General features: G+C 39.3%; 1 protein-coding gene and 1 pseudogene across 2 annotated transcripts in view; both read left to right on the forward strand.

Moving 5' to 3' along the window:
• The window catches only part of UPP2 (uridine phosphorylase 2), a 261,689-nt gene that overhangs the window by 183,713 nt on the left and 54,998 nt on the right, over positions 1 to 22,978 (forward strand). The window lies entirely within an intron of this gene.
• On the forward strand, positions 7,471 to 8,103 carry LOC101126120 (protein tyrosine phosphatase type IVA 1-like; annotated as a pseudogene).

Consider the following 22,978-nt stretch of genomic DNA (forward strand, 5'->3'; position numbering starts at 1 on the left):
CTCAAAAAAAAAAAAAAAAAAAAAAAAAGAAGAAGAAGAGACACAAGGGAGCAAGGGAGCATGCTTGTATGCTCTCTCTTTTCTCTCTCTCTCTCTCTCTCTCTCTCCCCAACCTGTGTGTGTGTGTGTGTGTGTGTGTGTGTGTGTACGCGCATGCACAGAGGAAAGGACGTGTGAGGACACAACGAGAAGGTGGTCTCCTACAAGCTAGGAAGACAGGCCTCTCCAGAAACCAACCCCCTGACATTACCTTGATCTTGGACTTCTAGCCTCCTGAACCATAAGAAAATAAAATGCTATTATTTAAGCCATCCAGTCTGTGGTATTTTTTTTTTAAGACAGCCCTAGCAGACTAATACATCCCATCAATTTCTTTTTCAAGCACTTCCATATTTTCTGGCACTATAAGATGCTCCAGGCTTGTATATTTCCTGCCCAGTCCTAAAATCAGCCATTTGTTTTGAGGGAACCCTGGTTCCTTTTATCAGAGAAAGATATTAGACACCAAGATCTGGGCAATGAAAAGGGTTTAAATAAGGAAAGTGAATGGTTTGGGAAGCTGAAAGGGAGAAGAGAGTTGCAGGCACAATGCCTATGAAAAAGGCAGGCAGGGAATTGCCCAGGTCAAGCAAAGATTTCCTGGTTAAAGATTCAAGTGGTTAAGGTGAAGAGAGATGAGTGAAGGGATATGAAGAGGACAAGCACAGAAGGTCCCAAAGTCAGCTGAGGAGGTCAAAGCGAAGGGCTTTGTTATTAGCTAAGCTACTGATTCTCAGCCATTGAAGAGGTCTTTAAGAATTGATTAAAGATATCCATGTTCCATTGCCTGCCCCACTTCCAAAGAACAACTATCTAGTCGATTGTGACTTCAGAGTCTGAGATCATAGATATCTTCAAGAAGTCCAAGCATGATGGGAAAACATATGGTATGGAATCTCCGAACTTACAGACCTTGCTGCCCAGCTCTAGCCATATAATGAACTTGACCATCAGGTAACCAAGCTAGTGCCTCAGACAGCTTCATACTGAACACTAATGCATGTCAGCCTTTCAAATTATACGGCCATTTAAATTGATGGGGCCGGGCGCGGTGGCTCACGCCTGTAATCCCAGCACTTTGGGAGGCCGAGGCGGGCGGATCACGAGGTCAGGAGATCGAGACCATCCTGGCTAACACAGTGAAACCCCGTCTCTACTAAAAAATACAAAAAATTAGCCAGGCGTGGTGGCGGGCGCCTGTAGTCCCAGCTACGCGGGAGGCTGAGGCAGGAGAATGGCGTGAACCCGGGAGGCGGAGCTTGCAGTGAGCCGAGATCGCGCCACTGCACTCCAGCCTGGGCGACAGTGCGAGACTCCGTCTCAAAAAATAAATAAATAAATAAATAAATAAATAAATAAATAAATAAATAAATTGATGGCTAGGATGACTGGTTGCACATCCATTCTGTCATTGAACTGGGCTCTTGTCTTTAAACTCAACTATTGAATTTTCTGAGCTTCCTCTGAGTGTTGTTCCACATGCAGTCAGTCACATTTTAACATAAGTCATACATCATATCTTGGCAGCCAGGAATGACCAAACTTAAGCACCTTGCTGGCACAAAAAGAGGTCTTAATGACTTGACTTTGGTCATATTGGGCAAAAGGGTAAAAGTGATTTGTCTCTGGGAGGCTGTGTACAGACTACAGATTATTGCAGGGAGAATTTGTACAACGTCTGGCACACAAAGCTCTAGAGTGTGAACACCTCACTTGGCATAGTTCTTGCCCCAACATGGCTTCCTCCTTTTTTCCATCCTTTTCCTCTCATCGAGCACTTGAGCCTTTGTCTCATACCCTAGCTGTTCATGGCTTCTAAGTTCAATATTCTATCTGGACCTTTCATCCTTCAAGGGCTCCAATTCAAAGGATCTTCTTGGTCTTCACCACTCATCAAAATTCCCATTTTCTGAGATTCTAATCTCATCAAGATGTTGGGAGAATGCATTTTGCTTAGTTGGTTAAAGAAGTCCACCATAGAAGGTGAATAACTTATAGGCATTAATACATTAATTAACACATATTATGAATACATTAAATGCACGCTTTTTTCAACCACATCTGATTTGTGTGTGTGCGTGCATGCATGTGTGTACACACATGCATGCACACAGGCACTCTTCCCATGACTTGTGTTCAACCTGAAGGTTGTAGATCATGGTGATTAGGAGGGCAGGCTCTGGAGTTAGTCTACTGAGTTTTATATCTGGACTCAGTCTCATATTACTTGTGACACTGTATGAAAGCTCCTAAGGCTTTCCAAGTATTAGTGTGTCTTCATCTCTACGATAGGTCTAGTAATAAAGGCTGTCATTTTAGGTTATTGTGGAGTGAGATGAGATGATACATGTAAAGCACTTCAAGGAGTGTCTGGTGCATGGTAAGCTGTCAAGTAAATGTTAGTTATTACGATAGTGGGTAATTGAGACAGTCATCCTCCCATCCTGCCTCTGCTTTGAATGTCAGAAAGGTGGGACACAACTTGATATTCCTTTCTCAAAAATTTCTTGCTGATGAGAAACACATCTTTTGTTTTGTCCATGAGCAGATTGCAAAATTCCAAGAAGTCAGCATCTTACCTTAATTTGAAGGTTTGTGCTACGGACTAAACTGTGTTCCCTCAAAATTCATATGTTGAAGCCCTAACTTCCAATGAGATAGTATCTGGAGATGAAACCTTTGGGAGGTAATTAGATTTAGATGAAGTCATGAGGGTAGGGCACCATAATGAGATTAGTGCCTTTAAAAACAAGAGCCACCAGAGAGCTCACTCTCTCCCTGCCATGTGAGGACACAGTGAGAAGGTGGCCATCTACAAGTCAGGAAGAGAGCCCTCACCAGAAACCAATTATGCTGACACCCTGATCTTCGACTTCCGGCCTCCGGAAATGTGAGAAATAAATGTTTGTTCTTTAAGTCACCCGGTCTATGGCATTTTAGTATGGCAGCCTGGATGACTAATATAGTTTGAATGATAGCACGTCCTTACAACTATCCAAGTATTAAATATCAGAACTTTTCAGTGAACTGGTAGAAACTTAGCTTATTCAGTTTTATCTTAATAGTAAAGCTAAGGCTTAATCCATTGACATGTGATCAGGCTAACTATGTTAATTATAGCAACGGGCCACAACCCCAGTCAGATTTCTTTCAGATGAATCATAAAATTATTATCTCTGAACTGGATAAGAACTTAGGAGTCATTTGATCTATCTTCCCATGTGGCAGATAAGGTCACTGAAGCCCAGGGTAGTTAGAGGTTTAGCATAAGTCACACAGCTGGAGCCCAGATTTTCTCCCTCCATGCCAGTGTTCCCCTCACACAAGGCCTTAGTGTATATCTTCAGTCACAAGGAGGCCCTGGAGGGGCTGTAGAGACGAATTAGCCCAAATTAGTGCTCCTAGAAAGAGTGCAAAGATTTCTTTTCTAAAGGGTCTTTACATACATTTGAGAAAACACTGTGTAGCAGCATTGACTTTTTATTTTCGCTGTAACTTAGAAAGTCAAGGAAACTGTAGCTTATTTTTTTTAAATAATAGATTTAAACTTCCTCCTGAGCTCCTACTCCCTCAGGGGGTTAGGGATATGGGGAGTGGTGGGACTGGCACAGTGGGCGGGGCCACCTACATCTGCCAACAGACAGTATCACTGTCTCTTCCATTTAAACAGTTTCTTCTAGATCATTTGGATTATTTGGGGTTGGTCTTTTGAATTTCTTTCCTCTCCTCCTGCTCCTTCCCAGGATGGCCTTGAATCTGTGTGCAGGTTTGTGGTCTGGCCCTTGGCCTATGTGTCTCAGTTGCACCTGGACCCATATCACCTCTGCGTGCACGGATCAGGTAATTTGGCCCTCCTAGCCCAGGTATCCACTAGCTCACTGATTCTTTCAGTGGCTTCTGTCCCTTTACTGAGGCATGTGGGAACTTTTGGCTCCTCTATCCCAGCGACAGGCATGTTGCATCCCTCAGACCAAAGCCTGTTTTTTAAAATAAAGTTTTATTGGAACACGGCCATACTTGTTTATTTACATACAGACTACAGCTGCTTTTATGCTAAAACAATAGTATTGAATAATTGTGATAGAGACTTTCTTGTCCACAAAGCGAAACATATTTACTCGTAAGCCCTTTACAGAAAAGTTTGCTGACTACTGCTGTCTAATAGAACTTTCTATGATGACGGAAACATTCTTTATTTGTGCTGTACAATGCAGTAGTCTTGAGCCATACATAGTTATTGAGCACTTGAAATGTGGCTAATGCAGCTAAGAAAACACATTTTAAATTATATTTAATCTTGGTTACTTTAAATTTAAGGAGCCTGTGTGGCTAGTGGTTACCATATTGGACAGTGTAGTTCTAGATGCTGAATGGGCCTTGGGGAGCCAGGAATTCTACCTTCTGGTCTTCTCCCTGGCCATTTCTCTATTAGTGCTCCTGGGACATGTATCCACGTGCAAGGTTTTTAACCAGGGGTTTGCATCTTTCCTCAGGCACAGTGGGGAAAACATGCTATTAAAACCTGCTGTTCCAGATTCTTCCATATCTAGCAAAGGTTTAATGTCCAGCACTATCTACTGTACCCCAATGTTTGACCCAAGGATAGGACACAAAGAGGCAATTCTGTAGCACTCTCCTTTTTACACTATCCCTTGGGTCCAGGAGGGCAGGAATTCCCTCCTTTTTCATGTGGCTAGGACTTCCCTTATAGGATGCTGTATCTTCTTCCGAGATAATACTTGTTATTTTCCCGTCAGAGGACTATCCAATGGATGAGGTGCAGAGATAGAAACCAGCTGAACTATAAGGGAGATCCAGCATACTGGCATTCCAAAATACTGTTCTTGATAGGACTGCTACATTACCTCAATTTATGAGAGGTGTGAAGCTTGACTATGCTCAGATTCAATGCACATTTGCTGGGTATCTGATATGTTTCAAGCACTCAATCCACTGTTAGGAAGTACCCAATCTGCTCCCCTGCCCCCCTTTTCTGTTATTCTCCTGCATCCCCAAGCTGACAAATACAGTTTCACAATCATCCCTTTGAGTCTGATTTCAGCAGTTGTAGAGGGAATACTTGCAATATAAGCATAGCCTTTTCTTGAATGATTTAACTTTTTTTTTCTGAACAATTACCTTTTCTGGAGAGCCATTCTTGATCACCTCATTTAGGCCCACATCACTCACCTGTCCTCTTTCCCTGCTTTACTTTTCCCCAAAGCACTTTATCACCTGACAAACTCTGCAATTACCTAATGAACTCATTTTCTGTCTGCCTCTTTAGAATATAGGCTACACAACCGCAGGAATTCTATTTGATTCATTGCTGTATTCTTATTACACAGAGCAGTGCCTGACAGAAAGTAGGTACTCAAATATTTTTGAATAAGTAAAAGAATCAGGATTATACCTTGTAGTATAATTTTGATGTCTGAAAAACCAGGAGCCGCTCACTGCATGGTAGAGTCTGGTGTTCCCACTGGCTGCTTGCAACATGGCCACCGCCACCCAGCAACAACCATCTCTGCCTCCTGCCCTGCAGCCTCTGCCACTGCTGCCTGGGGACCAGCTGTAGGATTAGGCCACCATTTTCTTTTTTTTTTTTTATACTTTAAGTTCTGGGGTACATGTGCAGAATGTGTAGTTTTGTTACATAGGTATACATGTGCTATGGTGGTTTGCTGCATCCATCAGCCCATAACCTACATTAGGTATTTCTCCTAATGTTATCCCTCCCTTAGCCTCCACCCCCCGACAGGTCTTGGCGTGTGATGTTCCCCTCTTTATGTCCGTGTGTTCTCATTGTTCAACTCCCACTTATGAGTGAGAACATGTGGTGTTTGGTTTTCTGTTCTTGTGATAGTTTGCTGAGAATGATGGTTTCCAGCTTCATCCATGTCCCTGCAAAGGACATAAAGTCATTCTTTTGTATGGCTGCATAGTATTCCATGGTGTATATGTGCCAATTTTCTTTATCCAGTCTATTATTGATGGACATTTGGGTTGGTTCCAAATCTTTGCTATTGTGAATAGTGCTGCAATAAACATACGTGTGCATGTGTCTTTATAGTAGAATGATTTGTAATCCTTTCAGTATATACCCAGTAATGGGATTGCTGGGTCAAATGGTATTTCTAGTTCTAGATCCTTGAGGAATTGCCACACTGTCTTCCACAATGGTTGAACTAGTTTACAGTCCCACCAACAGTGTAAAAGTGTTTCTATTTCTCCACATCCTCTCCAGCATCTGTTGTTTCCTGACTTTTTAATAATCGCCATTCTAACTGGTGTGAGATGGTATCTCATTGTGGTTTTGATTTGCATTTCTCTAATGACCAGTGATGATGAGCATTTTTTCATATGTTTGTTGGCCACATGAATATCTTCTTTTGAGAAGTGTCTGTTCATATCCTTCACCCGCTTTTTGATGGGGTTGTTTTTTTCTTGTAAATTTAAGTTATTTGTAGATTGTGGATATTAACCCTTTGTCAGATGGATAGATTGCAAAATTTTCTCCCATTCTGTGGGTTGCCTGTTTACTCTGATGATAGTTTCTTTTGCTGTGCAGAAGCTCTTTAGTTTAATTAGATCCCATTTGTCAATTTTGGCTTTTGTTGCCATTGCTTTTGGTGTTTTAGTCATGAAGTCTTTGCTCATGCCTATGTCCTGAATGGTATTGCCCAGGTTTTCTTCTAGGATTTTTATGGTCCTAAGTCTTACGTTTAAGTCTTTGATACATCTTGAGTTGATTTTTGTATAAGGTGTAAGGAAGGGGTCCAGTTTCAGTTTTCTGCATATGGCTAGCCAGTTTTCCCAACACCATTTATTAAATAGGAATCTTTTCTCCATTGCTTTTTTGTGTCAGGTTTGTCAAAGATCAGATGGTTGTAGATGTGCAGTGCTATTTCTGAGACCTCTGTTCTATTCCATTGGTCTATATATCTGTTTTGGTACCAGTACCATGGTGTTTTGGTTACTGTAGCCTTGTAGTATAGTTTGAAGTCAGGTGGTGTGATGCTTCCGAATAGGAACAGCTCCGTTCTGCAGCTCCCAGTGAGATCGACGCAGTAGGCCACCATTTTCAATGCATAAACACATTCCTCAGTTCTGTGGTGTTCTTGGTCACACATTTATGGAGTTTCTGAAGGGCAGTGGAGATTACTGCCAGGCATAGCACGACCTCTATGCAAACAAGGAAACTGTAGAAATTCATTACTACTCTACCAAGAAGCACCCATTGTCCTGGACACAGAAGTGTTGAATTGAAACCCATAGGGCATTTTACAAGAGTTCTGACCTAGATAGGGTAAACCTCAGTGTGCTTCCTTTCTGTTGCCTCAGTATTACTGGATTGAAGAATTGTCGCTTCTTGTTAGGAGGTTCATTTCATTTATCGTTACTTACAACTTCATACTCAAAGCACTGAGAATTTCAAGTGGAGTATATTGAAGTAGGCTTCAGTTTCTTTGCATCATTTCTGTATTCAACTTTTAAAATTCTTTCATAACCCTATTGAGTGTCTTTTAACTAAATTAACATGGCTCAAATGAACCATCCAGCTCCTGTGGAAGTCACATACAAGAACACGAGGATTTCTTACTACACACAACCCAACCAATGTGACCTTAAACAAATTTGTAGAGGAACTTAAGAAGTATGGAGTTTTCACAATAGATAAGAGTATGTAAAGCAACTTATGACACTACTCTTCTGGAGAAAGAAGGTACCCATGTTCTCGACTGGCCTTTTGATGATGGTGTACCACCATCCAACCAGATTGATGACTGGTTAAGTCTTGTGAAAATTAAGTTTCATAAAGAACCTCGTTGTTGTACTGCTGTTCATTGCATTGCAGGCCTTGGGAGAGCTCCAGTACTTGTTGCCCTAGCGTTAATTGAAGGCAAAATGAAAGATGATGATGTAGTACAATTCGCAAGAAAAAAGCAGTGTGGAGCCTTTAACAGCAAGTTAACTTTTGTATTTGGAGAAGTATCATCCTTAAAGATGTGGCTGCACTTCAAAGACTCCAGTGGTCATAGATACAACTGTTGCAGTCAATAAAACTGGGGTCCCTGATGCTATTGCCTTGGAAGTGGAACTTGAGATAATACCTGATTTGTTATACTTATTAGCCAACATGTTGGCTTTGAGTAAGTCTAATGAAACTTCCATAGGAGTACTGAAAGGCAGTTTTACCAGGCCACAAGCTAGACAGATTTGGCAACTTCTGTGTTTGGGTTACAGTCAACCTATTTGGACACTTGGCAAAAGATTCTTGCTGTTAGCATTTAAAATGTGCCTGTCGTTTGTACCAACTGACCTTTCCTGAAATCATGCAGTATTGAGTAATGTCTTGTTTAAATCTATTCGCTTGCCAGAATCTTATCAATATATAAGAAAATTAGGAAGATTAGGTGCCACCCGGCACAATACTTGTGTATTTTTAGTACCATACAGAACTAAAATCCCAGGAACTATGAACACTCTAGACCTTATGTAGTTTATTCCTTCAATCATTTCAAACACTGAAAGTAGGGCCTACATAGTGATTTGCCTGCTCACTCTATGTTTACATCTCCCACATTCATGCTAGCAAATATCAGATTTGTTTAACCGTTGATTCTTTTTTTTTTTTTACCATGTCTTACAGTGATTATTTAATGTGTTTCAATAAATCTACTTTGTGCTGTTATGAAAAGCCTCCATTTAAAAAAATCTACATTGTATAGAAGCATGTGTCTTTAATGTCTTCAGACAGAAAGGCCTTACAGTTCATTTAATGTTTGCAATCTGAGGTGCAACTTCACAGGCAGGGCCTGAGAAAAGAATGGGAGGGGGCTATTCATTATTTTTAGCAAAATTTTGCCTTTGTCTTGTGTAGAGCATGTGGGATATGCCCTTTAATTTAGTAAAATATTTTTTAAAGGTAGAGATGATTTGTTCTTGTAGCCAAAACAACTCTTAATCATAAAATTTCTAAAATTATTGTAATTTTTTCCATATTTATCAGAAGTTGTTTAGCAACTTATTTTTGTTTGAAAGTGATTTTTTATTTCCTTCTCTTCCTAACCATTCTTTCAAAAAAAAAGAAGCAGGTTTCTGCTAATGAATTGAGCAGACATCTAATTTTTATATGCCTTTTGAGCTGTGTAACTTAATATTTGGATACTTGATAATTTGTTTTATTATGTAATTGATAAAATGGTGATGTGTATTAAGGTTAGTTCAACCATATATTTATACTGTCTGGGGATGTGTGGTTTTAGTTCTGTGGGAGAAATAATTTGTCAGTGTTCATCAGCTTGTAAAAACTTAGTGTGAGAGCTTAAACATCTAAATAAATAGTGAAATGCATTTATCATCAAAAAAAAAAAAAGAGAGAGAGAGAAAAAGAAACAAACCAAACTCCTTCCCTATCAGGAGTGAAGACAAAGAAAGACAAATGAGATGAAGGATATAGGGAATTCCTCTTCACTGCCTTTGTGGGGAGAGGGAGAAGCAAAAGTTGTAAAGGAATACGGAATCCTACCTGCATCAGGGACTGGAAAACCAAAACTTTCAGAAGATGAATGGTGACCCATTATGGGCAGAGAAGATTTACAAATCGATGTGTTCGGATTGCCAGATTCCAAGTTTTTACCATGCCCATTTTTTATATCATTACAAATACTGTGCCCCAGAATAATTCCTGAAACTCACTTATTTACCTATAATTTCAGTAGTTATCAATGATTGGAGGTATATTTTATTTTTAAATAAAATAATTAGGGTTATGTTTCTGTTTGGAATGAACTAAAATGTTTTCAAATTATTTTTCACCTTAGCATCTTTAAGTTGCAATAAAACAGACCTAGCAAGTAAAATTTCTAAAGAGTTATTTCAAATGAAATTATATATATTTTATCTACATTATGTCACATATATTATATTACATATTATACATATTTATAAACCATAAAGTATTCTGCATTAATAAGGCATTGCTACTGTTATTATTATTAGCAATTCTGTAAAAACTTTGAAATAACTTTGAATAATCTTTTTCCCCCCTTGCCAAGAGTGTGAAATTATTTAAGAATTGGACATGGCCTAACATTTAGTTACTTAATGAAAATGGCATAGATTTCCCATTCTGGTGAAGTGATAGAAATCTCTACAACCTCATCTGTTGGAAAGTAATGGCTCTGAAAATGCAAAAGAAGGGAGAATAGGAGAATCAATTAAATTGTTCTTGTAGTACTAATTACAAATTGTGAAGCGCTGGTTTTGTTTTAGGAGATTTTGAATGGGATTTTACATTAAGGCATACTTAATATCAGGCTAGTTAACCCGAGGAGAAACAAGTCTGAGTAAGCATTTGGTTATTTTCTTGCCTCAGAGAATTACCTGAACATATTTATTCCAACGATCCTGATTTTATGTAAATGAGCAAAATCTGTGCAATACAAACAGCCCAAATTCAAAGCAAATGTTTGAGAAAAATCATCACTAAAGGAAAGTTTATGTATTACCTCCCCCGCTGTTTTGTTTGACTATGACAGAGACGGGGGCAGGGGCAGAAGTAGCCATTTAAGCATGCTGTTTCCTCACCTGTAAAATGAAGTGGTTAAATGGTTAAGGACCATATGCTCAGATGCTTGTGTGGGCCCAGCATATATTTGTATGAAGTTTGCTGCTGAGCTTAAGATCCTATGGAGTTACTGAGGACTATGATAAATAGAACAGGTATGGCCTTCCTTAAGCATTCAAATTCAAATATATATATATATATATATATATTTTTATTTTTTATTTTTTATTTTTTTTTGAGATGGAGTCTCACTCTGTCTCCCAGGCTGGAGTGCAGTGGCGCAATCTCAGCTCACTGCAAGCTCCACCTCCCAGGTTCATGCCATTCTCCTGCCTCAGCCTCCCCAGTAGCTGGGACTACAGGTGCCCGCCACCACGCCAGGCTAATTTTTTGTATTTTTAGTAGAGACGGGGATTCACTGTGTTAGCCAGGATGGTCTCCTGACCTCGTGATCCGCCCACCTCGGCCTCCCAAAGTGCTAGGATTACAGGCATGATCGAACTCAAAATTTTAAGGCTTTTTGCTGTCCAGAGGCTAGTCGCCTCTGGGACAAATGATTGCCAAGGTACAATAAGACACATTTCATGAACTCCTATCTTTTAGGAAACTGCTTTTGATGTCCACCTGTGCAAGTTCTTGATTTAGTGCCCATGAGATCCAAAGTCATCCTTTTTGCTTGCTCCATGAAATGAAGCTGGGTCATTTGGTTTTCAGTTGTCAGCTGACACAAGGTTAAGCTATGCTAGTAGAGTGTGCAGAAGAGATATTGCAGGAGAAAGGGGTTTGCTCCCTGATTCCAGTGAGCCCTCTTGGCAGGCTCCTGCAGTGTGGGCAGCTTCTCCAGTGTCTAGCTTATGCAGAGTGCAAAGCTTCTCTAGTGCCCAGCTCCTACAGTAGGGGTGACTCCTTAAGCATCTAGTTCTTGCAGTAAATACAGCTTATTTAGTGCCTGGCTTCTACAGTGCACTGTGGTCGTCAGCTTCCCCTAGAACCCTTTGTGTTCTTTTGTAGCAGAATCTCTCTGGTGAGGCATGTCCCTATGAACAGCTCTCCCTGACACCCTAGAGAGAGGATTTTCAGCAAGTTCCACTGGCATGGCACCTCAGTGATCTCTCAGTCACTCTGTGAGCCACAGCCATGCCCTCCAACAATGCCTTGACTTATTCAGGCTGTTACATCAAAATACCATAGAGTGGACGGCTTATAAACAACAGAAATTTATCAAGTTCTGGAGGCTGGAAGTTTGAGATCAGAGAGCCAGCATGGTCAGTTCCTAGTAAAGGCCTTCTTCCAACAAGAAGGCTGCTGACTTCTTCTTGTATCCTCACATGGAGAACTCTCTGGGGTCCCTTTTATGAGGGCTTTAATCTCAATCATGAGGGCTCCACTCTGACCTAATCACCCCCCAAAGGCCTCACCAAACAAGGTCTGGATCTCAACCTTGAGTGCAGGGAGCTTTTTCTTGGGTGTTCTAGCTCAGCTCTAGGGATAGTGGCTCCTTGTATCTGCTATTTTTATATTATTTAGCATTCTCTTCACTTCTTACTAGCCAATCTTTTGCTACTGTAGTCTCTCCCTATAATGAACAACTCTTTATATTAAACTTTCCCTTGTCCAAATTACCATGTGGACTCTGTCTCATGAATGAACCCAAACTGAGCTACCCCCAAGCATTCAGCAGCTTTTCCATTTATGTTGGTGTCATTCAGATAGGACATCTCTACCCATTCCAGACAAGCCATCTCTACCTGTCCCTACCCAGAAATCAGAGACGTGTTTCTATCTATGTACAGGTCTCTTGATTCGAGTAAAGTGTTAATTATCCAACCTCATTTAATAGATAACTGAGAACAAGAAAAGCTGTATGGCTTCCTTATGATCACATAGCCAGTTAATTATGGAGCTGGGATCAGAACCCTAGTATTCTGACTCCTAACCCAATGTTCTTTCCTCTCTGCCATGCTGGCATTTTTCACTAAAAATATTAATTAAGCCACTGTTTATGGGGGGCGGAGCAAGATGGCTAAACAGAAGCCTCCACTGACTTGCCCCCAAAGGAACACAAAATTTTAACAACTAACTACAAACAAAAATGCACAGTCATAAGAACCAAAAGTCAGGTGAGGAGTCACAGTACCTGGATTTAACTTTATATCATTGAAAGAGGCACTGAAGAGGGTAGGACACAGTCTTGAATCACTGACGCCACCTCTTCCCTATTCCCCAGAGCAGCTTCATGGCATGGAGAGGGAATCTGAGCACTTTAGGGAGGGAGAGCACAGTGACTGTAGGACTTGATATTGAACTCAGTGCTGTTCTGCCATGGCAGAGAGCAAAGCTGAGCTGGGCTCAGCCATTGCCTGCCCACAGAGAGATCATTTGGATCAGCCTTAGCCGGAGGGGGATCATCCATCCCAGTGGTCGGGACTTGAGTTTCTCTGCAAGCCTTACCACCAAGGGCTAAAGTGCTCTGGAGTACTAGGTAAAATTAAAAGGCAGTCAGGGACACAAATACTGCATTTCCTAGGCAAGTCCTAATGCTGGGCTAGGATTAGAGCCAGTGGACTAGGGCGGCACGTGACCTAGGGAGACATCAGCTGGGGTGGTTAAGGGAGTGCTTGCATCATCCCTCCCACAACCCCAGGCAGTGCAGCTCGCAGCAACAAAAGTGACTCCTTCCAGCACGGTGGCTCATGCCTGTAATCCTAGCACTTTGGGAGGCTGAGGCGGATCACTTAAGGTCAGGAGTTCGAGACCAGCCTGGCCAACATGGTGAAACGCTGTCTCTACTAAAAATACAAAAATTAGCTGGGCATGGTGGCACATGGCTGTAATCCCAGCTACTGGAGAGGCTGAGGCAGGAGAATTGCTTGAACCCAGGAGGTGGAGGTTGCAGTGAACCTAGATCATGGTATTGCACTTCAGCCCAGGCAAAGAAGCGAGATTCTGTCTCCAAAAAAAAAAAAAAAAAAAAAAAGGGACTACTTCCTTCTATTTAAGGAGAAGAAAGCTAAGAGGAAAGTGGACTTTGGCTTGCATCTTGACTACCAGTTCAGCCACAATAAGATAGGACACTGGGCAGAGTTATGAGTTCCCCAGACAACATTTCTATATACACCCTGGACTAGAAGGGAACCCACTGCCTTGAGAAGAACCAAGTCCTGGCAGGATTCATCATCTACTGACTAAAGAGCCCTTCAGCCCCAAATAACCAAAAGTGACACTAAGGTAGTATGCAGTGGGTCTTGGGTGAGAGTCTGAGATATGCTGGTTACAGGTGAGACCCAGCACATTCCCAGCTGCAGCGACTACTATGAAAGACTCCTTCTGCTTGAGAAAAGCAGAGGGAAAAGTAAAAGGAACTTTGTCTTACACCTTAGGTATGTATTTGGCTACAGTAGAGTAGAATATCAGGTGGGCTCTTGGGGACCCTGAGTCTAGGCCTTGGTTCTTGGACAGCTTTTCTGGACCTGCCCTGGGCCAGAGGAGAGCCCACTGCCCTGAAGTGTGAGTCACAGGCCTGGCAGCATTCCCCACAAGCTGACTGAAGAGCCATTCGGCTTTAAGTGAATATTGGTGGTGGTCTGGCAGAACTCCCTGCAAACCAGTGGTGGTGGTGGCCACTGGGAGAGCCTCCTCTGCCAGTGGAAAAGGGAGGGAAGAACAGGAAAGACTTTTGTTTTGTGGTTTGAGGGCCAGCTTAACCACAGCAGAATAAAACATCAGGTAGATTTCTAGGGTTTTTTACTCCAATCTCTGGCTTCTAGACAGCATCTCTGTACCTGCCAAGGGTCTGGGGAAACTTGCTGCCCTAACAGAAAAGACACAAACCTGACTATCTTCCCATCCGCAGACTGTAGAACCCTAGGGCCTTGAGTGAACACAGGCAGTAGCCAAATAGTGGTTACAGTGGGCCTTAGGCAATACCCAGTGGTGTGCTGGCTTCAGGTCCAACCCAGCACCGTCCCGGTGGTGGTGGCCACAGGGCTCCTGGCATCACTCCAACCCCAGCTCTGGGCAGCTCAGCACACAGAGAGAAAGAGACAGACAGACAGACAGACTCAATTTATTTGGGAGAAAATCAGGGAAGAGAACAAGAATTCTGCCTGGTAATTCAGAGAATTCTTCTAGATTTTATCCAAGAACACCAAGGTGGTACCTCAATGAGTCTACAAGAACCACAGCATTATTGATCACGGGACACAAGTCCCTTCAAATACCTGGAAAGCCTTTCAAGAAAGATGGGCACAAACAAGCCCAGACTGTGTAGACTACAATGAGTACCTAAATTTTCAATGCCCAGGCACTGATGAACACCCCCAAGTATCAAGACCATCCAGGAAAACTTGACTTCACCAAACTAAATAAGGTACCATGGACCAATCCTGGAAAAACAGAGATATGTGATCTTTCAGACAGAGAATTCAAAATAGCTGTTTTGAGGAAGCTCAAAGAAATTCAAGGTAACAAAGAGAAGGAATTCAGAATTCCATCAGATAAATTTAACAAAGAGATTGAACTAATTAAAAAGAATTGAGCTGAAATTCTGGAGCTGAAAAATGCAATTGACATGCTAAAGCAATGCATCAGAGTTCCTTAAGAGCATAATTAATCAAGCAGAAGAAAGAATTAGTGAGCTTGAAGACAGGCTATTTGAAAATGTATAGTCAAAAGAGACAAAAGAAAAAAGAATAAACAAAAATGAAGCATCCCTACAAGATCTAGAAAACAGCCTCAAAAGGGCAAATCTAAGAGTATTGATCTTAAAGAGAAGGCAGAGAAAAAGACAGGATTAGAAAGTTTATTCAAAGGGATAATATCAAAGAACTTCCAAAATGTAGAGAAAGATATCAGCATTCAAATACAAAAAGGTGACAGAACACCAAGCAAATTTAACTCAAGGAAGACTACCTCAAGGCATTTAATAATCAAACTCCCAAAGATCAAGGATAAAGAAAGGATCCTAAAAACAGCAAGAGAAAAGAAACAACATACAAAGGAGCTCCAATACATCTGGCAGCAGACTTTTCAGTAGAAACTTTATAGGCCAGGAGAGAGTGGCATGACATATTTAAAGCGCTGAAGGAAACAAACTTTTACCCTAGAACACATCCGATGAAAACATCCTTCAAGCATGAAAGAGAAATAAAGACTTTCCTAGACAAACAACAGCTGAGGGATTTTATCAACACCATATCTTTCCTACAGCAAATGCTAAAGGGAGTTCTTCAAACTGAAAAGAAAGATGCCAACAAACAAGAAGAAATCCTTTGAGGGCCAGGTATAGTGGCTCACGTCTGTAATTCCAGCATTTTGGGAGACCAATGTGGGAGGGTAGCTTAAGCTTGGAGGGTTGAGACCAGCTTGGGCAATGTAGTGAGACCTTGTCTCTCCAAATTTTTATTTAAAAATTAGCTGGGTGTGGTGGCATGCACTTGTAGTCTCAGCTACTTGGGAAGCTGAGGAGGGAAAATCACTTGAGCTGGGATGCAGAGGTTTCAGTGAGCCAAGATTGTGCCACTGCATTCCAGCTAAGGTGAGAGACTGAGACCCTGTCTCAAAACAAACAAACAAACAAAATCCAAACAGAAAAGAAAGACAAGACATCATCTGAAGATAGAAAACTCACTGGTAATAGCAAGCACACAGAAAAGCACAGAATATTATAAAACTGTAATTGTGATGTGTTTACTATTCTTAAGTAGAAAGACTAAATGGTGAACCTGTGAAAAATAATAGCTATAACACCTTTTCAAGACATAGACACTTCAATAAGACATAAAGAGAAGAAAATAAAAAGTTAAAAAGCTGGAGGATAAAGTTAAAGTGTAAAGTTTTTATTAGTTTTTTTGTTGCTTGCTTATTTGTTTACTTATGCAATCAGTGTTAAGTTGATATCACTTTAAAACAATGGGTTATATGACAGTATTTACAGGCTTCACGATAACTTCAGATTTAAAAACATAGTATAGATATACAAAAAAATAAACAGCAAGAAATTAAATCATACACCAGAGAAAATCACCTTTAGTCAAAGAAAGACAGGAAGGAAGGAAAGAAGGAATAGAAGACCTTCATACACACACACAAACACACACACACACACACACACACACACACACAGAAAACAAATAACAAAAAGGCAGTAGTAAGTCCTTATTTATCAATAATAGCATTGATTGTAAATGGACCAGACTCTCTAATGAAAAGACAGGGTGACTGAGAGAATTTTTTTTTTTTTTTTTAAAAAGACCAATTGACCTGTTGCCTACAAAAAAGGCACTTCACCTATAAACACACACATAGACTTCAAATAAAGGGCTGGAAAAAGACATTCGATGCAAATGGAAACAAAAAAAAGAGCAGGAGTAGCAATACTTATATGAGACAAAATAGATTTTAAGAAAAAGACTGTAAGAAGACACAAGGAAAGTCATTACATAATGATAAAAGGGTCAGTTCAGCAAGAGAAAATAACAATTATAAATATATATGCACCCAACATTAAAGTACCCAGATATAAAGCAAATATTATTTGAGCTAAGGAGAGAGATAGACCCCAATACAGTAACAGCTGAAGACTTCAACATCCCACTTTCAGCATTGGACAGATCTTGCAGAAAGAAAATTAACAAAGAAACATTGGATTTAATCTGTACTGTAGAACAAATGGACCTAAGAGATATTTATATTAGGGAACAATATAAATGTAAATGTTCTAAGAGAACATTTTTAATGTAATAAAAATGTGAATGTTTTAAGAGAACATTTTAGCCAATGGCTGCAGAATACACATTTTTCTCCTCAGCATATCGATAAGGATAGACCATATGTTAGGTCACAAAACAAGTCTTAAAACATTAAAAAAACTGAAATAATACCAAGCATCTTCTCTGACCACCATGGAATAGAACTAGAAATCAATATCAAGTTGAATTTTGGCAACTGCACAAATACATGGAATTTAAACAATATGCTCCTGAATGACCACTGGGTCAATGAAGAAATTAGGAAGGAAATTGAAAAATCTCTTGAAACAAATGATCATAGAAATACAACATACCAAAACCTATGGGATACAGTGAAAGCAGTATGAAGAGGAGAATTTATAGCTATAAGCACCTACATCAGAAAAGAAGAAAATCTTCAAATAAACAACCTAATGATGCATCTTAAAAAATTAGAAAATCAAGAGCAAACTAAACCCAAAATTATTAAAAGAAAAGAAGTAATAAAGATCAGAGCAGAAATAAAAATGAAATGAAGAAAATAATAAAAAAGATCAACAAAATGAAAAGATTTTTTGAAAAGATAAATTGAGAAACCTTTAGCAAGACTATCTAAGAAAAAAAGACACAAATAAATAAAATCAGATATGAAAAAGGAGACATTACAACTGATTCCACTGGAATTCAAAGGATCACTAGTGGCTATTATGAGCAAATATATGTCAATAAATTGGAAAATCTGGAAGAAATAGATAAATTCCTAGACATATACAACCTAACAAGATTGAACTATGAAGAAATCCAAAACCTGAACAGACCAATAACAACAAGATCGAAGATGTAATACAAATTATCCCAATAAACAAAAGCCCAGGACCCGATGGCTTCACTGCTGAGTTATACCAAACATTTAAAGAACTAATACCAACCTTATTCAAACTATTCTAAAAAATAAAAAGAGTAGAGAATACTTCCAAACTTATTCCATGAGGCCACTATTACCCTCATACCAGAACCAGCCAAAGACACATCTAAAAAAGAAAACTATAGACCAATATTTCTGATGACTATTGATCAAAAATCTTCAACAAAATACTAGCAAACCAAATTCAACAATACATTTAAAAGACTGTTCATCATGACCAAGTGGGATTTACCATAGGGATACAAGGATGGTTCAACATATGCAAATCAGTCAATGTGGTACATCATATCAACAGAATGAAGGATGAAAATCATATGATTATGTCAATTGATGCTGAAAACACATTTAATAGAATTCAATATTGCTTTATAATAGAAATTCTCAAAAAACTGGGTATAAGAGAAACATACCTCAACACAATAAAAGCCATATGTGAAAGACTCACAGCTAGTATAATCCTGAATATGGAAAAGCTGAAAGCCTTTCCTCTAAGATCTGAAACACATCAAAGATGCCTGCTTTCACCACTGTTATTCAACATAGTACTAGAAGTCCTAGCTATAGTGATCAGAGAAGAGAAAGATATAAAGGACATCCAAATTGAAAAGAAAGAAGTAAAATTATTCTTGTTTGCAGATGATATGATCCTATATTTGGAAAAACCTAAAAACTCCACAAGGAAACTATTAGAACTGATTAACAAATTCAGTAAAGTTGCAGGATACAAAATCAACATACGAAAATGAGTAGCATTTCTATATGCCAACAGTGAACAATGTGAAAAAGAAACAAAAAAGTAATCTTATTTACAACAGCCACATAAAATTAAACACCTAGGAATTAACCAAAGAAGTAAAAGATCTCTATAATGAAAACTAAACATTGACGAAAGAAATTTAAGAGGACACTAAAAAATGGAAAAATATTCCTTTTCATAGATTGGAAGAATCAATATTGTTAAATGTCCATACTATCTAAAGCAATCCCTATCAAAATACCAATGACATTCTTCACATAAATAGAAAAAAACAATCCTAGAACTTATATGAAACCACAAAAGACTCAAAACAGCCAAGGCTATCCTGAACAAAAAGAACAAAACTGGAGGAATCACATTACCCGATTTCAAATTATACTACAGAGCTATCATAACCAAAACAGCATGGTACTGCCATAAAAACAGACACATAGACCAACAGAATAAAGAACCCAGAAACTAATCCATACACTTACAGTGAACTCATTTTCGACAAAGGTGCCAAGAACATACATTGATGAAAAGACAGTCTCTTTAATATAAGGTGCTGGGAAAACTGGATATCCATATGCAGAAGAATAAAACTAGACCCTTATGTCTCACCATATATAAAAATCAAATCAAAATGGATTAAAGACTTAAATCGAAGACCTCAAACTATAAAACTGCTACAAGAAAACATTGGGAAACATTGGATTGGCTAAAAATTTCTTGAGTAATAACCCACAAACACAGGCAACCAAAGCAAAAATGGACAAATGGGATCACATCAAGTTAAAACTTCTGCACAACAAAGGAAAAAATCAACAAAGTGCATGAGACAACCCATAGAATGGGAGGGAGAATATATTTATAAACTACCTATCTGACAAGGGATTAATAACCAGAATGCATAAAGAGCTCAAAACAGCTCTATAGGAAGAAATCTAGTAATCCAATGAAAACATGGGCAAAAGATCTAAATAGACATTTCTCAAAAGAAGAGATACAAATAGCAAACAGGCATATGAAAAGATGCTCAACATCATTGATCATCAGAGAAATGCAGATCAAAACTACAATGAGATATCATCCCACCCCGATAAAAATGGCTTTTATTCAAATGACAGGTAATAACAAATGCTAGGGAGGATATGGAGAAAAGGAAACCCTTGTACACTGTTGGTGAGAATGTAAAGTAGTACGACCACTATGGAGAAGTTTGGTGTTTCCTCAGAAAACTGTAAAATAGAGTTACCATATGATCCAGCAATCCCACTGCTGGGTATATTCTCAAAAGAAAAGAAATCAGTATATTGAAGAAAGATTTGTACTCCTGTGTTTGTTGCAGCTGTGTTCACAACAGCCAAGATTTGGAAGCAACCTACGTGTCCATCAACAGATGAATGGATGAATGAATGTGATACACAGACACAATGGAGTACTATTTAGCCATAAAAAGAATAAGATCTTGTCATTTGCAACAACATGGATGGAACTGGCAATCATTACATTGAGTGAAATAAGCCAGGCACAGAAAGACAAACATCGCACTTCACTTATTTGTGGGAGATACAAATGAAAATGATTGTATTCGTGGAGATAGAGAGTAGAAGATGGTTACCAGAGGCTGGGAAGAGTAGTAGGGGGATGGGAGTGGGGATGTGGGGATAATTAATGGGTACAAAAAGTAGTTAGAAAGAATAAAGAACACCTAGTATTTGACAGCATAACAGGGTGACTATAATCAATAATGACTGCACATTTTAAAATAATGAAAAGAGTAGAATTGGATTGTAACACAAAGGAGAAATGCTTGAGGGGATGGATACCCCATTTACCCTGATGTGGTTATTGCATGTTGCATGCCTGTACCAAAGTATCTCATGTACCCTGATATGGTGTGGCTCTGCATCTCCACCCAGATCTCACCTCGAATTGTAATAATCCCCACATGTCAAAAGTGGGACCAGGTGGTGATAATTGAATCATGGGGGCAGTTTCCCATATACTGTTTTCATGACAGTGAGTCCTCACGAGATCAGATGGTTTTATAAGAGGCTTCCCCCTTCGCTCAGCATTCATTCTCTCTCCTGACACCATGTGAAGAGGTGCCTTCTGCCATGATTGTAAGTTTCCTGAGGCCTCCCCAGCCATGTGGAACTGTGAGTCAATTAAATATCTTTCCTTTATAAATTACCCAGTCTCATGTATTTCTTCATAGCAGCATGAGAACGGACTAACACATACCCCATAATATATACACATACTATGTACTCACAAAAATTAAAAGTAATTTTTTTTAAAAAAGAAAAAAGCCTACTTGTATATGTCCCTGTAGGATATTCAAATTATAAGAATTTGGTCCTAGATATGCTTCTTGGATTGGCTGATCAGGGGTTAATGAAAGAGTTGTGGAATTTAGGATTGGAGAGACTTGAGCTATTCACCTCCTGGAAGATCTGGGGCAAATGAACTAACATTGTTATAAAATGGAAATATCTACGTTACAGGGGGCTCGTGATGACAAAACAAGATCACAGACAGGTAGCACCTGTCATCATTAGGCAAATTTAGAAAAACTAAAAGGCGATTAAATCATACTAAACCCATTCCACTTCATTCAATTATTTTCCCCACTCATACATTTCTCTTACATACATTTTTTTCAAATGGCTGAAAAAAAGCCTTTTCCAATATGTTCTCCCTGACTTGTCACTGTTTCTGCTCTCCAACAATGAGTGTGTTTCTGGCAGAGTAATGTTGAATGAGTTTGAGTGAGTCAGAATTGAGAGAGAGGTAAGCTCTATGCTGCCTCACTCATTGTTCTTTTATATAATCAGTGTTAACAAATGTAAAGCTAACTGTATTCTGTGAAGTGTATCATGGGAGTCAGTTTCCTGTCTGTCAAGCACTATTTGCACAGAGACAACCAAGCCATTCAGTGTAATCATCATCTGTGTTTGAAGTCTCACTGTCTGGGGGCAGAGTCTTGCTTAGATCCACACAGCCACATAAATATCCCTGGTCTTAGCCCCTTGACTCTCTGGAATTTCCCTTTCAGAGCTTTCTCATTTGATTAAGAGATTTGTGTTCCATGAGCCACGCACCATTTCATGCTTCTTTAATTACATATTCATAAATTTTTATTTAAAAAGTATATGTTAAGATAAATGGTATTAAAATAACAATAATTTTATCTTTTATTATGTGCTTACAAACCAGATATTTAATATATATTTTCTCATTTTATCTTCCCAATACTCCTGCATAGTAATTATTATTATTTCCATTTTACAAGAAGAAAACACTAAGATTATGAGCTTGCTGGCCCAATGATACATGGGTCCATTTGACTTTAAAACAATTATCCTTTCAGTATATCACACTGCCTCTTTAGGTGCAATTTGTTAGTCTACCATTTTGAAACAAAACAGCATCTATATCCCGTGACAGAATTGTGCTGTACTGTTTTTCCTGCTTCCACAGCCAAGAGAATGGCTTTCTTCTGAATACAATTACTTTCCATTTATCCACACACTGATTATACTCGGAACAATGCATCATTTGGTATATTGTTGGTCTGTTTTTATAAATCTTGATGCACTACTCCCTTCCAACTTATTGAAGCCATAGTTACCTTTCCCAGCTAGTCCAGTTCAAATCAAAACTGGCCAAACGTTGGAAATATTTTTTCTACTTTGAAACAAAACTATGACTTTTACCAAAAAGCCAGCCTCTGTATTTTGTCCACCAGACTGTGCCCTCATTAGTGTGGGAATGAAGAAGGGATTAAGACAAAGTAGGGGAGGATTAGAATTAGTGTGGAACATCTCTGCTGTCTGATCCCCTGACCTTCTCTCACCCAAACAGGCTCTGGAGAGAGGAGAGGAAAGATCTCCAGAAACCTCAGTTATTTGTTAGAAAACCACGTTGCAGTATTTTAAAAGTATTCATTTAAAGGCATTTATTTTAAA

The sequence above is a fragment of the Gorilla gorilla genome, chromosome 11 (genome assembly GCF_029281585.2).
Source record: "Gorilla gorilla gorilla isolate KB3781 chromosome 11, NHGRI_mGorGor1-v2.1_pri, whole genome shotgun sequence".
Taxonomy (NCBI): domain Eukaryota; kingdom Metazoa; phylum Chordata; class Mammalia; order Primates; family Hominidae; genus Gorilla; species Gorilla gorilla.